This window comes from Manacus vitellinus, unplaced genomic scaffold (genome assembly GCF_001715985.3).
Source record: "Manacus vitellinus isolate BGI_N305 unplaced genomic scaffold, ASM171598v3 scaffold_0_pilon, whole genome shotgun sequence".
NCBI classification, from domain to species: Eukaryota; Metazoa; Chordata; class Aves; order Passeriformes; family Pipridae; genus Manacus; species Manacus vitellinus.
Genome location: NW_021938789.1, coordinates 33,507,092 through 33,525,329, shown reverse-complemented (window position 1 = coordinate 33,525,329; position 18,238 = coordinate 33,507,092).

Below are 18,238 nucleotides of genomic sequence, written 5' to 3'. Positions count from 1 at the left end.
TCGTCTCTGAGCGCTGCTGGAGGCACATGCGGTGCCGCCTGCCCGTGTTACCCATTTTGTAAGGATCGTGTACTCTGCTCTCTTTCTGGCTTCTGTCTTTTAAACAGCAACTATATGTTAACTCAAAGCCTTCACTGACATCTGGTTGCTTTCCCGAATTAGTTAAATTTAATTTAGGAATGAGCAAGGTGCATAAATAGTTCAATTACCTTTTCAGCATAGCTGACTCCATATTTAATTTTGAGTTCCATCTGCTATCCTGTTGACCTAATTCATCTAATTTTGTAATGGTAGCTTTGTTCCCTAGACTTGAGTAACACTCTGCTTTTTAGGTTTGTATTAGCTGGGTGTTGCAAGGTTTCGGTAGAGGGAGTGGAACAGGGACTGAAGGGTGGGAAGAGGTGTGGGGCTCCCCCGGCTTGGGAACAGCTGATTCCTGCCAGCTCCACAGTGGAGACACTGCCGGCCACAGCTAAGCCTTTCAGCAGCGCTAGTGGTGCTTCTGTGAAAGCATAGCTAAGAAAGGGCAGAAAATGCTGTGTGAAGAGAGAAGGTGTGAATAGAAACGGTAAGAAAAACCAGGGAACACCAAGGTCAGAGAGAGAGGAGGTGGTGCTCTCCATGGCAAGAGCACTGCAGACCCTGGAAGACCCGTACCAGGGCAAATGGATAGACCCAAAGGAACTGTGGCAAGCCCACACCAGAGCAGGTTTTCATGAAGGACTGCAGCCCATGGAAAAGCTGTGCCTGTGCAGAGTAAACGTGTGAAAAGGAGGGAGCAGTGAGCAGAAACTGTTACATACTGACTGTATGCTTCCTCAATTCCCCCTGTGCTGGTCAGGAAGAAGAGTGTGGAACGAGGTTGAGCCTGGGGAAATGGGGGAGAAAAGGTGTTTTAACGTGCATCATCTTGTTTCCCACTACTCAAATTAGCTATTACACTTTTATTTTAATTGGCAAGAAATTAACCTCCCAGTCAAGTTTGTTTTGTCAGCAACAGTAATTGGTAAACAGTATTCCTGCTTTCATGTTAACCCATGAGCTTTCTCATTCCAGTTCTTCCTATACTTGTCTTACAAGGGAGAGGGCTGTGAGCAAATGGCTGTTAGCCAAAACTAACCCACCACGAGGTTGCCAAGTATGTTAAGAGAACACTTCTAGTGTAGTAGCTGAAAGTGTTTTCTGTGGTAAAAAAAGTTATTTACTTTCAGACTAGAAACTAAGGAAAAGTCCATCAAGAGATTCTCAGATCCGATAAGCAGAAAAATGACACTTCATGCAAAAAGAGATGTGATTATGAGATTGTGACTGATTTCAGAAAGTTTTGATTTCGGTCGTAAACTGTAACTACACACATATAGTAAAGGATTAATTAAATCCACTAATCTGCATCATACAGTACATAATACATGCCATTTTTTTTCTAAACCTGTATCACTAAAATCAGTGAAAATCCTGTCACCAGTCTGGCAGATACAGAGGATGATTGCCAGATTAGAATTTATGTGCCTATCTCTGAAAATGCTACCTATCCAGAATGATGTTATATTCTGTAATAAAAGAATCATAAAATACAAAGCAAAGGGATAGAGGAACTGTACAGAGGCTAAATAAGAATCAAAAAAACAGTCATTCTCAGAGTGGGTTATAAAGTCAGTCCTTTATACAATCATTCTCTGACAATCCAGTTTGTATTTGTCAGTCTTAATTTTTTGCAAATTGCATTGCCATTTGGCAAAGAAAAATTTCTCTATAAAGCTAATATGTTTTTTTTAAGAATTACTTATTTAAGCTTTTTTAACAGAATCCCAATCCTGAATTTGTGTTTTCAGTTACCTAGCAATCAAGATAATTTATTTTGGTTTTACTTCATCTCTGTTTGACATTTTCATCCAGATAATATTAGTTAGTACTTTTAACTCATGGTGCATCTTTCCATCCTTAGAAGAGGAATAGAAGTGGCTAGGATTTGCATTCAGTAAAAATCCTTAGAAAAGGATGCTCTACTGTGGTTTGGGTTTTACAAAAGTTTCACTGCAATTTGTCTGAAAGTGATCTTCAACACCTATGGCTGCAGTTTCCACTGACAACACATACTAATGATCAATTATATGTAATTTTGCCTGAACCAAGCTATTTGAAACCTTTAATAATTCTAAATGTATTCCTTATAATTTTAAGCACTCTGATCTCCACATAATTGGTTTAAGAGCCTCATTCTGATCAAGGACTTTATACAAGTTGGTAATTCCATTTATTCAAGCACACAAAAAATGATACTTGATTGAAATGGCATTTTGAAGATACAAAACTAAGAAGTATTCTTTTTTTTCCCTGATAATTTCATTTCTCTTCAAAGATTAGACATGTGTATCTTGAGAAATATTCTTTCCTTTACTTTAAATGTACAGACATTTCTCACAGAAAATATATCTATATTCTTACATCCTTATGTGCCTTACGGTAGCAGCTTTAAGATGTGACAAGGAATCAGTTAGTGCAACAGTGATAAGAGAATAATACTAATGGTAACAGGTACATAATTTTAAACTTAGAGTTTAGAAACTGCCTCATAGCTCTTTTCATCACCGTCCAGTCAGGAAGCACTGCTGTTATTAATAAAAATGTCTTTCTTCTTGATTTTAAAATATTATCTTTTTTTTTTTTAGTTTTTAGTAATATAAAAATTTCAAATATTAGGACTTAATAATTTAGAATCATAAATATTCACGTTGCTTTACCTCTGACTAGCTGATGGATCCTACAGGGAGGTAGCAAGGAAGATGGTGTAGCTGGTAATATACTTGTAGGTTACAAGTATATTACAGGTTACAGGCAATATGGATGTTGCACAAGGAAAAGGATGGAGAGATGAAAAAAGAGGCAGTATGCATTTAAATATGTATTTTGTGTACACATCTGTATGTTATATGAAAAGGTGTTGGAATTATGTAAAATAAGCACCAAGAGGTATATTGAAAGAAAAGTTTGTATGTATAGGTTAATGACGAAACAGAAGAAACATGCTGAAAAATTACTAGGAAATAGAAAGAAATTTATTCCCTGAACGTTGTGTCTGCAAAAGTGCTTTACTCACCTCCTGCAAATGAAGAATGTGTTCACTTAAGGCATTAAAGCATGGAGTTAAGTTCATTCAAATATAACACAGTCCTTGCAGTTAAAATAGTTTTAAAAATTTATGTTGAAGGGAATCCCATAGGAACATCTAGATATCCCACTGTCCACAAGCAAAACCAGATATACCTTGTCACTGCTGGCACTTGTCGATCTAAATCTATTTTTAGACCACAGAGTCACCATTGATGGGGTCTGTCAGTGGCAGAAATTCCACACTAATCTATGTCAGCGAGTTTAGCTTGTCTAACTTCAGAAGAGGTTTCCAATACTTGAAAAAAGCTAATCTTGCTGCAATTTAAGCTTATAATTTATGGTGAATCCTATTCACCAAAAGCATGAAGAACAAATTACTATCTTCCTCCGTTCAGCAGTTTTTTCCATATTGGAAACTATTGTAATCCCACTCTATATTTCCTCCCTGTGATTTGTTCATTACCATATTACCTTGGTCTTTTAATCTTATACCATGGTTTTGAGATCTCTTATTATCCCATTGAATCTTTCAAATCTGGCTACATGGTTTTTTGTTGTCAATGTCTAGAACACTAGAATACCACTGAACAGAGCAGAAGAATTACTTCATCAACACAAAGGATTTTGGCTTGACAGTAACTGCATCTTTTTGGTACCTTCCAGATACTTAGACATAGTGTGCTGAATTCCCTGTCACTATGTTTTCTAGAAATTGAGAGTAGAACAAAACGAGTTTCATTTTCTGATCCTTTTTCAACACACTTTTTTGAAGGTCCCTTTTTAAAAGAGACCTTTTCATTTGCTTTTTTTTTTTACAGTCATCTGGTAGCCACTTGTTCTGTACAGTTTCTCAAAAGCAATGGCTAACAATTCTGAGATTGTTTCAGACAGTTCTGTGAATATTCAGGGGCAGAGTTCATAAGATGATTACAACAATCAAATTTTTACAAAATTTACAAAATAGAGTCATTACAGACAAAGTCTTATCTAAGCACTTTCTTTTTTCTTGTTATTGCTGTGATAACTGAGCTAACCACCTATATGCCATTAATGATTGGTACATAGGTTTTAAAAGTATTGCTTCTTCCATTTATTTTCTTAGTACATTCTTCCTCCACGGTGGGACAATTCCTTTTCTTTTACCTTCTTTACACTAATACATACTATGTTTTGTTAGCTGCATCTTAGCTTCCCCTTGACTTTTGCTACTTGTGTCTTGAACTGCTTTGAAGTATTCATCTCTCACTCTTCTTTGACTTTCATCTTCTACCTCAGGCCACTGCAGACCTCAAGTTTTAGTATATTTGGTTTTCTCCGACTTTCCCTATTCTTCTGCTGTTGCTGCAATTTAATCCTTAATATTTTTCCTGTAGGGTAAATGCTCCAAAGTGCCCATATTTCTCATTCTTCATGAATATGATTAGATTGCTAAACACCTGTGGGTCTCTGCTAACACAAGTAACATCAAAAAGCCAGAAACCACAAAGATCCAGAAAGCATGGGAACTGAGATGGTCAGCTTTAAGCACTCATCCATCTGTTCTTATTGACAGCCTTCAGAATAAGGCATTGATGTATGGACCTGTCTAACATCAGGGACCTGTCTAACATCTCAAGACAGGTCAAAGCAAAGTCCTCCTCACAAGCTTACAACTGAAACAGAAAACATCTCAATGGTGCGACATCTCTGCCTGACATCTCATCTACTCTTTCTGACATTCTATATAGCCCTAAAACTCACAGCAGATGCAACAGGAGTTCACATAGATAAATCCTGGAACTCAGGCCTTCAAAAATAGGAGAATTTCATGGGGTTTCTTCATCCAAAGATGTTAAACACAGAAGGATCTGTCTTTTTATTCAATACAAACTGCAGAAATTTAATTTCCCCAACCAACCTCAGCAACTCATACTTGACCAAGCCTTGTTTAGATAAGAAATCTTAATTTTTCACTTTGACTACTGAATGTTTTAAGTTGTCATTGTCAAAGTTAAGTCTATGTCTCTAGGAAAACAAGCAAGGAAATTTTGTCTTTCCTGATGTTCAAAAATTAAAAACTCTTTTCGTGTCCAGTGAACAATTTTTAACTGAACATTAAAATTTAGAACACAATAAGCAGTGTCTTGATGTCAAGGAGAATCTTCTATGTCTACATGGCAGTTCTTTTAGAGGAAGCTTATTCATTATAAAATGAAAAGTCTTCTCATTTGCCTGTTCTCAGTAGTTCCATAAAAAATCTGAATCTTTTCCTGTATGGGAGTTTTATCTGGCACACAGCACAACTTCCAGAGAAAGGTGAACATCTCCCTATGCCCTAGTCCCAGACACACCTTTCAAAGCAAACATTTTATGCAGTAGATTTTCTGTGAACAAAACAGTCATAACACTGTAAGATAGATGGACCACTTGAAACAATGCCTGTTAAGACCTTCATATGTTACTCATAATCTCCTTGAAAAAACACCTTCCTAATTTAAGCATCTCTAGCTATTTGATATGTGCCTTATACAGAAGTATTCATCTTCGAGAGCTGTGGCTGGAATTTCAGACTTGGCTTTATTTAAGCACCAAAAAATGTTGGGCATCTAGCTGATTTTGTGTGTTGGACGGTGACCTGTTTTAACCATCTCACACCATAAAATCTCAATAGAAGCAATTCAGAAGTTGGGTAGGTTGTGAGCTTTGAATTCTCTAAATTTCTTCCTTATTAATAATATAGGAACATTCTTGAGTTCAGGTTCCCTTATCAGCAGAGTGGACTCAAATATCACTATATGCCTCTGATTCTGTTGTTACTTATCATTCTAGATATGCTTTGGAAATTAAGAATTTTGGCTTTAATGAACTATGTCATTAGTACTGTATATATTACAAGCTATATGATTGTTTTGTTCAGATCTGTGATTTTGTTCCTTCTGGTCCCAAGGGGAGAAAAAATGTTTACTTCATAATTTTCTATAATTAGATATCCTAGAAGTTTGAGGAGTAGGTCAGCAGTTTTCTAATTCATAACCCCTATAGTTTATGTTTTCTGAAGTATGTGACTAAAGATCTTCCACATATGTTTTTCATTCTCAGGCAAAAATGAGAAATAAGAATAAGCAAAGAGAATGAGGTACTTCTGCTATTTTTACCCATTGAAAGTTTCCTGTTTGCTCAAATATACGGGTCAGAAATACAGACATACAATTTGAGTTATGCTCAGACAAAGGTAGTGTGGGTGATAGTATGATGTGAAAAGTATATTTGGTTTGGATGACCTTATTTCATTATGGATTTTCAGGCCTGAAATAAGATATAAGAATAATTTTGCAAATCTACTTGTTGAACTTATTTCTAGTGCAGACAAAACTAAAAGTTGAAGTATGTAATAAAACAGTGATATTTTCATTCTTTCAAATAAGAATGAAAACGACATGAAAAAAATGCATATTACTTGTCAGTAGAATTTTGGTTTTTTTTTCATTTTGTCTCTGGAACATTTTGTCTCCTGTTTTTCCTGACTTTTAAGAAAAGTCTCTGCAACATCCAGTTTGAAAAAACATTAATTATTCTAATCATTGTGGATGATTAAACAGGTAGGGGTCCCTTTTTGATTCTTCATTTACCACTTTTTTCTTCCTTTCTGAGAGTTCTGCACAGCTGGAGATTTTCAGCCCCATTGTAGCCTCCTCATCTTAGTAAAGTTCTTTTGGCATGCTAATTAATCTCCTTCCTAATATTTACTCTCCCTGACCACAAGCCATTGTCTGCTCTTACATCTTATTTTGAAGACAGGGTTCTTGAAATTCTTGAATGTCTCTCTTAACAATAGCTCTAGCCTATACATAATGTAGCAAGTAAGAAAATTATTTAATGACAAATTTCTAACCTTGAGACATTTTTCATGGTATTTTAACATTTTACATGGCTCTGCTTTTCTTTCTTTTTTTTTTTTTTGTGCAAAACTGCATTTAGTTTTTTTCTGTTTTATCAAAACACTTATCAAAATTGCAAGGTTTACTCAAATACTTAAACAAATCTTTAATCCAATTTATAAAATACGGAAACATTCTCCTTTATGTTAGTTCATATTTCAGGCTTTTTTTGTATCTCATTTATTGAGAAATGAATGCTTTCCTGTAAAATGTTTTATGCATGACATCCAAAGCACTGGATACAATATAACTTATTTGGTTATTCTATATTGGACACTGCTATCCTATCAAGCTTTATCTTCTGAATAGAGCACAGATTATGACACACTTCTAATGTATTCATTGAGATTGTGACTGTTACAGAGGATTTTATATTAATTCTAATAATGTGTAAAAATGTTCATAATAAGTTGTCATTCATAAAGACAGCTGTCTTTTATAAAAATGTTTTCCATGAGAAATAGAAACTAGGCATGTGTTTTTGGAGATCAAAGATAGGTAGCTACAAATTTGGTGTAATCTCATGTTTCTGAAAGATGGAAGTCTTTCCACCGCAAAAAGGAACTAAAGTCTTCATGAAAGCAAAAGCTAAGCTGATCAAAATAGAACCATCTTGCCCCTTTCTTCTGTCAGCAGCTGGACAAAGGCTTTCCCACACAAGTATCCTGTATTTTGTAGTGATGACAGGTTTACTTGCAATACTTTGTTGACTAGCTTTAGGCTGATTAATTAACCTATATAACTAGTTAGCGACAGTACTGTTATTTTTAGAGTTTCGTTGAACCCACTATGCATCATCCACCTGAAATAAGTCTTTACTATAGAATCATAGAATTTTTTAGTTTAGAGAAGACATTCAAGATCAAGTCCAACCATTAACTGAGCACTGCCAATCCCACCCCAAACCATGGCCCTAAGTGCCACATCTACACATCTTTTAAATAACTTCAGGGATGGTGACTCAACCGCTTTCCTGGGCAGCCTTTTCCAGTGCTTCATAATCATTTGTTGGAAACTGTAGAAGTTTTTCCTAATATCCAATCTAAACCTCTCCTGATGCAGCTTGAGGCTGTTTGCTCTTGTACTTCTGCTTGTAATTTGGGAGAAGAGACTGACCCCCATCTCGTCTCACACCCTTCTTTCAGGCAGTTGTAGAGAATGATAAGGTCTGCCCTGATCCTCCTTTTCTCCAGGTTAAACAACCCCAACTCCCTCAGCTGCTCCTCATAGGACTTGTGCTCCAGACCTTTCACCAGCTTCATTGCCCTTCTCTGGACATGCTTCAGCACCTCATTGTCTTTCCTGTTGTAAGGGGCCCAAAATAACACAGGATTGGAGGTGAGGCCTCACCAGTGCCAAGTACAGAGGGATGATCACTGCCCTGGTCCCGCTGATACAATCCAGGATGCCACTGGCCACCTGGGCACACTGCCAGCTCAAGTTCAGACAGCTGTCAACCAACACTCAAAGGTCATTTTCCGCTGAGCCGCTTTCCAGCTGCTCTTCCCCAAACCAGTAGTACTGGTGTTATTGTAACCCAGGTGCAGAACCCCTCAATTGGCCTTGTTGAGCCTCAAAACTGGCCTCAGCTCATTGATCCAGCCTATCCAGATCCCTCTGTAGAGCCTTCCAACCCCCCAGCAGATCCACACTCCCACCCAACTTGATGTAAATCTGGGGGACTGCGCATATTCAAAAGAATTTTGCTATGAGGGTCAAGCTTTGCTTACTTATCATGTTACATTTTGAAGCAAAGTGTAAGCATTAAAGGAATTTGTATGTACAACAGAAGAGGAATCTTGGTCACTTCCACAGTTGAATCACAAACCACATCTATTCTTTTGCTCTGTTTCTATCCTTGTGTAAGACATTTCAGAATTACATGAGTTTACTTTACTGGCTTATTTATCTTCTTCGAAACCCCATTTTCTGTTGAAGCCAGGTCCATTTCTAATCAAATACATAATTTGACAAGAGTATACCTTTGTGCCCATTATATTAATTTGTTTTGGGCCTGTAGGCATTATTACACATGTTGTATGTCTTACTTTGTTACCGATTCATTTAAAAGGGAGAGGAGGCTACACAATTATGTACAATTTCTTTACAAATAACATTAAAATGAAGTCTAGGTCTCTGAAATTCTTTTTTTTTTTTTATGAATGTGCTGTAATCATATAAACTTTCCTTAGATTTTACAGTAAATTAAATGCATCATATATATTGAAAAAAATATATATGGTAGAATTTTTAGGATATAGCTCAGAAAAGGCTCTGCACATTTCTATCCAATTTTTAAATATGAAAATATGGAATTTACTGCAGGAAACAAGAAACTTTCAATGACATATTTCTTACAGGCCCCATTTACAGAAATTTTATTTATTAAAACTACTATTATCTGTCTCATCTTTCTGTCACTTCCTGTCTTTCAAAATCACTTCCTCCTAATTAATTTCCTTTTCTGTGATTTTTCAGAATACAAATTCCTAGTTTCTCTTTTACTTATGCCTTTTCATCTCTTTTTCTTCTCTCCCTTGTTCTCTCACTTTCTTCAGTTAACTGCTTTGGCTGTATTTTATCTTAATAATCACATATGTGGTCTATTTCAGAAGTGGAAAATTGAGTGTGGAACAACACCACCACCACAACAAACAACACTGTGCTGTAGAGTACAGTTGCCCTTCCAGATTACAGGGACTGATGAAGCTATTGGGAGCTTGGTACAAATTTATAAACTATTGCAGTGTCCAGCCAGATCTCTCTGTACTGAACTGGACATTTTGAATTGGCAGCAGTGTTTCACAATTGGCAGCTTGTATTAATCAAGACATCGAGGAGCTAAATATTTTTCTATTTATAGGAAAACACTATATTTCATAAATATGTGATCATTCTTGCAACTATTTTAATTTTTTCATCACCTTCAGTACATCAACAATCAGACAAAAAAGTTCCAAAGCAAGCAAACAAACAAAAAAAACCCACAAACAAACCCAAACCCATAGAAAATACAAGAAAGGAACTCCAGTTCTATGGTACTCAAATTCACAAATAATCCAGTTAAACAGTTAAAATGTTAGTGCAAAATAATTTCTTCCTGTGGGATGCTAATTCTGCTTATACAGTCGGCATTTTCACATGGCAAAATTTATCACTTTATTCAACCAAATTGAAAGATTTCATTTTGTCAAAATTTAGCTTACCTACTGAAAAGTAGTTTATGAAAAGAAACTACTACTACTGAAAAGTAGTTTCCATCATAATTAATTGTCTACAATTTGTAGTTTCTATATTTCAAAGGCTCAGTTCCTCAGAGTCCTAATCTCTGTGGTCCAGGTGTACGTCTAAACCTCAGAGGAGACCATGATGAGTTGTAGAAAATCGTTTTGTCACAGAGCCTGGTCAAAGACATGGAAATTTCTAACCATCTGTCTTCTTAGGTAGACCATAGGAAAGAATATGAACGTGAAGTGTTTAGACAATAAAGAACTAATTCAGAGATACCAGTAGATGCAATCTGACATTCAATTTAAATTAGCGTTTCAATTCAAGGCAATTAAAACACTGAAATTAAAAGAAAACGTCCTTTTTAAAGTTAGGATTCTACAGATATTTTTAGGACATTGACTTTTCATCTCAACTTGACATGAAAGAAAATATGAAAGGAATAAAATATTTTACATATTGTGAGTAGTCTGGGAAGCAGTTTATAAGTCTATTGGAAGCTTGCATGCCCTTTACATAAAGATGATTTTCCATTAGGATGATCTGTTTCAAAGGGCATAGGATACCACAGGGAGAATCACAATAATTCCAATCTCAAATCTAAATCCCTCTGAGATGGCAGTTTTTCCACATTCATAGCAAACATTTTCTTCCTGACATTGACCCACACTATGCCAAATAGCTGTGCATACAGAGGAAAGTGGGGAGAAGACATTGCTCAGCCTCCTCCACACACCTTGACAAGTATAGGCCTTTAAAAGTCTGTAATTTATCCAGCTAGGTTTGACTAGATTAGTCGGGTCACAGGTTTAACATTTCTACTGAAATTTTCTGGTCTTGAATGGGGATCCCATGTTTTTCTACAGTGTATTTTGTTATTCTGTAGTGCCTCTACAAACAGCAGCAAAGATGTTAGCATAAGGTTGATGGTAACCTACTGAGCTACACTCTAGATTCAGCAGCACCCTCAGTTCCTCCAGAGACTCCTACAGAGCTCATCAGAAATGCAGAAATTTATTGACACAGCTGATGAAACTTTCTTCTTCCCTTTCTCTCACTTTGCATGTAGTTAGGCTGTATACTAGACCATAAGCTGACCTTCAATTAATAGCTCTTCAAAGTGTAATTGTTTAGATATTTTATTAGATTAAAATACTATGTGCCCACTAGTTTCCCAGTTCGTTTGAGTAAAATAATGGTATGTTAATATACAACATACTACTTCACATTTTTAAAAAAGTTTGTGATTTTTTTATATATCTATGTCATTATAATAAATTATGATTTATCCTTTTATTATATTAACATATATCACACCCGTCTTAACTCTACCTACCCATGAGAGTAGAACAGCAGGTAATTCTGATCTCTCACTACCATGTGTTTTGGGTTTTTTTTTGTTTAGTGTGGCTTTTTTTTTTCCTCCTCTGCTTCACATCATCAAGGTAAACACCAAGGATCTCAGATTTCCTTTTATTGTCAAACATTGCAAAAGAGACATAATTTCCCTGTATCACAGATTAAAATCAATAACCTAGAGTGCACCTTCCATGCTCCAGGATGCATTTGAAGGATGCTGCTTGTGTTTCAGAGAAACCTCTTATAACCAGCATAGTCTCTCCAAATACCAAATATAACTCATCACTGAAATATAAGAGAGAAAGAAGGCTAGAGCTTTCAGGATTTTTTACTATTTTGTACGAATTCAATTCTGGACTCTATATAGGAATTTAGTTTTCACGTATCTATGATTGATAGAATCAATAGCAAAAGGGAGAGTCAAGAACATAGAAGCTGCTATTTACCAGCATCTTTGAGAATCCAAATCCCAAACTATCAACATTACATTCATTACATTCATTATGTTCATACAGACATTACATTCATTAAAGGATACAAATTCACATAAATTTTAAAAAATCAATGTCTGAGTTTTTCCAAAACACTACATAGTATCCAGCCTCATTTTTATCAGAACTCTAACAAAGAATCACCAGTTCCTAATAACAGAGTCTCTCTGAGAGATTCACAGTTACAGAACAGGAACAATTTTAGCCATATGATAGAAAACCTCCTTTTAATCAAGACAGAGGAATGTCCACATTCTTCATCACTTTGTAACTTTTTATATTGGTGACCACATATCAGAGCCATAACACTGGGCTGACTTAATCATTTCTTTTTGAGAGAGACTCACAATAAACAATTACATTTTCACCTAAAGTACCCCTGGAAGAGGGAGGGAATGATGCACCAAGAGAAGCTTGAAAACCAGTGATGAGTGAATGACATGGAGCTTTCTGATATTTGACATCAACTTGTAACTATCTCAGTAGTATGAAAATTAGCTCCAAGATTTTTTGATAGACCATAGTTCTCAGACCAAAACAGAAGCTATGGTGATAGGTAATATTTTGACAGACATGGAACAGACATTTTTAGACAGTATCATAGAACTTGTGCATATAAAACCTTCCTCTTGATACCTTCTCTCAGAAATTGTTCTGAAAGTGAAGCATAGAATTAGAACAACGGAAGCAAATTATATTTTTCACATAGCACATTAAATGAATAGACTGTATTGATTGATATATAGCAAGTCACATTATGTATGCCAGAAGTCTGTACTAATCATTAGACTTAAAATTATGTCTGAATCTGATTATTCCTGAGGCCAGGCCATGTACACAGATAATATAAAAAAAAATGCAGTTATAAAGCATGCAATTAATGCTTTTCTTTTAATAATAAACTTGGTATTTAAAACATAATAGTCCTTTCTATAACTTGTTCAACATGATTTCCAATTATGAAAAAGCATATGTACATATTAATTAAAATGCCTCTTGTTCTAATCCTGTATTATATTTTGGAGCAATGTTTTTTAGGTTACAGTAAAATGAAACTGAAAGCTAAATGCTGAAATCTATGAGGTTTGTTTTATAATACAAGTCATGTTATATAGTGCCACTACTCTCCTTTTTTTGTATTTTTTATTTTTTGAATGGCAGATATTTCCCTTCTTTTTAATTTCTCATTTTCTATTCAGATATACTCACTTGCAAACTGCTTTATGCAGCTGGAAATGAAGTTGTTTTGTACTACATACAGTGCCAATGCACTCACAGGGAATTAAAAACACATTTGGGTTAAAGGTCAGAAGAATAATAACAGTTAATTTACATACTCTGAACATTTGGAAAGCTTTTATCTTTTGTTCCTTTAAGTCAAAGAGTATTAAATTATAAATTTCTTTGAAAGTATATGGATAATAAATAGGGAAGTATTAATTAATGTTAAGTTAATGATTACAAACTGACAATGAAAATTAAGAACATGATAGTCTTATGAGACTTTGTGAGTTCCAAGCAGGAATAAGATATTCAATAATAATCTTCATTAACTGACTCAAATTAAGGAGAATACATAAAACATCCCAGTTTCTCAAGACACAGTCATTTCTAAACTAATTTTAACATTCAATTTAGTCAAAGATTCACAAATTCAAGGAACGTGACAAAAGGTTAGTTATCAAAATATTCTTACCTTTTAAAATTTACTTTTAGAAACATAGGAAACTCTTTAAATAGACCATGTGCATGTTAACATCTCACCAAGAAAACTCTTTTATAGGAATGTACAGTTTGTGCCTTTTCCTAATGTGCTTAGGAGAGGAGCACCCCCTAGTGATGACTGGGAATCACATTTACTTTATTGAACATCAGTTAAGATGGCTTTTAGAGATGAGTTATTACAATTCTTCTACTTGCACATCGTCCTAGCAATACTTTTTTCATTCCTTATTTTAAAAATAAAATATTTTATTTCCCTTATTAATTATTTATTTAGATAAATTGGACGTTATTTGACAATGGATGTGTTTCTGTTTGTCCCTTACACTGTACCTATTAACACCTGTAAAATTCCTTGATCCTGGAAACTTTACTTGCAGATACTAGAACTTATGCATTTACAGTTATCCTAAGTTTTCCTAGCACCCCAATGTGATCGCATATGCCTTTCAGGACTGCTGTTCTTTGAGAAGCTAATGCAAGAACATCAGTAAGAGCCATGCACCCTTAAGATTCTTACAGTGAGTAACATTTTAATGTCAATAGGAGTCAGTTGTGTAGATCTGTCTTCAGAATCAATTGTGTTTCCCCTCAGCATGTCATTTTCCTGCTACAGCACAGCAGCAAGCAAAGTAGGGCTGTCACAGAGCATGATGCCAGGTGCAAGTTCCATAGTCTTCCTTGCAAATCTGTGCTTCCTTAGAAGACAATAGAAGCTGGAATTAAAGTAGTGTGACATGAGTAGCTTGTCTTCCTTTTAAGGTGCTTGAAAAACATCTGCAATTGTTCCGTGGATACCAAGGAAATATAACAATTTTTCAAAGTGTAAGCCTGTCACAAATTAATAGATCTATGTACCTGTGTGCAGTAAACCAGATTATTTGGCAAGAGGAAGGCCGCCTCTTGTTAATTGAGAAAATATGTGGGTCATATAATCAAGTGCTACTATTAATGTTGGCAATTTCATGCAAAATGACTGAACATTTTTTACTACTATTTCCTACAGATAATATTTGTGGAAAAGATTTAAGCAAAACAAATTCATTGTTAATCGTAAGTCCACTTTCGGGAATACAAAAGAAAAATTTATATTCAGGTCATAATTCTGACATAGCAAAGCAAGCACGATCAACAGAAATGCTTCCTGGAGAAAATAGCCAAGCCCAGAGATGTAGTGAGAAGTGCAACAGGATAGTATGTCATTTTCAGGCAGCAAACACAAATGCTGCAAAAATACCCACAAAACCTTCACATCTGTGGAAATGTTTACACTTGAGCTGCCTCAGAAATATATTTCAAAGCAGCAAAGCCATTCAGCCAAACTTGCTAGCTCTGCCACTTAGAAAACAGTGTTGAGTTCAGATAAAATATAAGGTTAAGCAGAAATCTCACACTCAAATTTTTTAAAATAAAAAATTTAAGTAAGAGTACTTTCTGTAATCTTTGACTGTTATTGTTAATGTGCTCAGGTATGTTCATATGTTTTAACTCAACTTGTGTCTAATGACATACTGCATCAGAATGCTAATTTAAAATGGGCTTTGTAAATCATTTACTGTGTACTTGAGCTGGCTATAGTGAACAATTACACTGATTACCGATTTTTGACTCTGTTAGAGCTGCATCACAATATATGTTGGATGCCTGGCACTCTAAGGCATTCTTTTCAGTCTCCCTCAGCCAAGGACACTAAAAGAAAGCCTTCTGTCTAGCTGTTGAAGAAGTAGCTTGCTTTCAACTTTCTGTTTTCCACTTTATATTTATTCTTTCCATTTAACTTTTTTTTTTTAATAACAGTGTCATGTTTCAGAATTGGGGAACAACAGATATAGATCATAGAAACAGTACTACTATCAGCCAGATCTCCCAGTGATTCACTTGTACTCACAAAAATACTTTGTACACACAAACAGCATTAGGGAATGACATGTTGAGGTTATCCATCAACACGGTTCTGGTATCGTGGGATATGTTAGCTCTTGTTTTCTACATTGTTTCGAAACAGCTTTCTGTAAGATTCAATGTCTCCATCTGCATAACTATCATCCCTGCTGTAAACTACTTATGCACTGACATGTATCAGTACAGATTTGCATGTTTCCTTTATACTTTCAAAGAAGCTCTCCTTCCTATTTGAAAGATTTGCACATACACAGTTAATTATATTGTATCGGTACCATAATACAGCCAAGCTGTTTTTTTGAAATTTAGAAGCATCAGTTCACAGGGTGCAGAACTAATTGCCAAGTGTCTGATAGAACCTGAAACAGTTGTGTGTTTTCATTATTTTCAAGTTTCTCATCTTCAAGCTAACACATAGTGGTTTAGTGACTGAAATGCTGTAGGAACCATGCATGTTGATTCTAAAATGGAGATGGGAACACTTTTAGCTGCACGGAATCTACCTTTGAGAGAAGAGTGAGGGCAAAGAGCAGCTGTGGGAGACCATGTGGTTGTGGGGAAAAACCTAGATGATATGGAATATGATCATAACAAGAAAGGAACTATGGCTTCTTGGATTAGAGTGCCCTGAGTTCTTCAGGTGAAGTGTTTCTACCCCACAATGATCTAGGTGAAGGTATGAGAGGCATAGAAATCTGCCGACAGAAGAGAAATCAAATATAATGTCTAGATTAGCACATACTGTTGTTACCTGTTTACTGGCAGAAATCCTTAGTATAGATGTGACTGTAAGAGGAGAATTTTTAGAACCTTGAGGATCTTTCCATATTCCTGTTTGTCTTTCCTTGGCTGAAGCGCATAAGTTTTGACAGAATTAATAGCAAATTTATGTGTACTATGTTCTGTTGTACTGCATACGTGTTTTGTTTTGTTTTTTTTTTTTTTAAACTATGTAGACTTTTATCACAAAAGCAGTTAGTATAACATAGATTTTGCTTAAAGGTGAAATGGCAGTCTAAAGCACTTGCTATTCTTTCTCTTTGCATTAGCACTTTACTCTGTCCTCTGGGCTGCTGGAAGAGTAGGTGACTTTTAAAAGTGTATCTTAATGACAGAAAGAATCTACCTGTCCATCAGCTTCCTTACACTGAAGTCATACCTCTTCCAACTATTCAGTGACTTTATTATCAGGACACACTACTCCCAAGTGCCATTGGACACTAGTATGGGCCCAAAAGAGGCAACATCCTTCCTCCGCCACCCCAGTCTTTGACTGAATAGCATACTTCACAGAGCCCCCAAGATTATAATAAGACATCAAAAAAGTTTGAATAGTCCTCACAGAACAGCTTTTTCTTCAAAGCAATCACAAAATACAAAACATTCTACAAGTCTGCAATTTATTTTTGCTGCACAAAGTATTCTAAATTTTGCCTTTGGAGATGTATATAACATTTTCAAGAAGCTCCATTAAATTGTTTATAAAATAGACTCTGATCCTAAAAACACAATACTATTTTTAAGGTACATATTTTTAACCCTATATGTTTTTCTTTCTTGCCAGTAAAACACATCAAACAAGCCAAACCCAAGAGTTCAAATTGGCAGTGCTAAATTTAGCTTCTGCATATTCTTGATGCAGTCTTAAGCACTTAAATAACAAGCCCCATCCTCCCAGAACACAATACAGCTGCTGGAAACAGTCCATAGCAGACTCAGCTTACCTTGTTGAAAGCCACTTGTAATGCAATCAGATTGAGTGGACCTGGGTTTTTTCCACTGAGGCACAGCAAAATGTTGGCCTCTTGTTGAACTTCTGTCCTCAGCTATTGGTCTCAAGCAACTTCTGGAGAGTGGAAAAAGTACATCAGCCCTACTAAGCTGCTTTTTGCCTCCCAGATAAGCTGTGCTATACATACTTCTCTCTGTTCCCCTAATCCCTTCAGAGTCCCACCTAATGCAGTCTTCATTGATTTAGCTTTATGAACACTCATTGCAAACGAACAACGACAAAACTGTGAAGGGCGTAATCATTTGTGAGCAGTAAGACCTTCTCTCAGACAGCTTTCTTGAAGCAAAAGTAGGTGAATTTAAGACTTTTGAAGAAATATTAAACTATGTTTGTGCCAAAGTACCAGATCATCAAAACTTTCCATTAATCAAGACTTATGGTTTAACTGAGGGTTCCAGATGTGACTAGCAGAACTAAAAAGCTGTAAATCTTCAGAAGTACTCATCCACCACAAGATTGTTTAGCCTTCTTTCCATTACCCTCTCTGTAAGATCATTTTCAGAACCCAAAGACTTGGCCTTCAGTAGTTTCTTCCTCCCCCCTGTCAACTAAGGTGTGACATACCAAGATTGTAAAAAGAGGAAAAAAGATACCTTGCAAACTTAGGAAGGTTACACTATTTTATTTTTAATGATTACTCATAATTTCATCTTTTGTCATTCTCTCTCTATTCTTTGCTATTGGTTCGATTACTTTTTCCTTCCTCTGAAAAACTC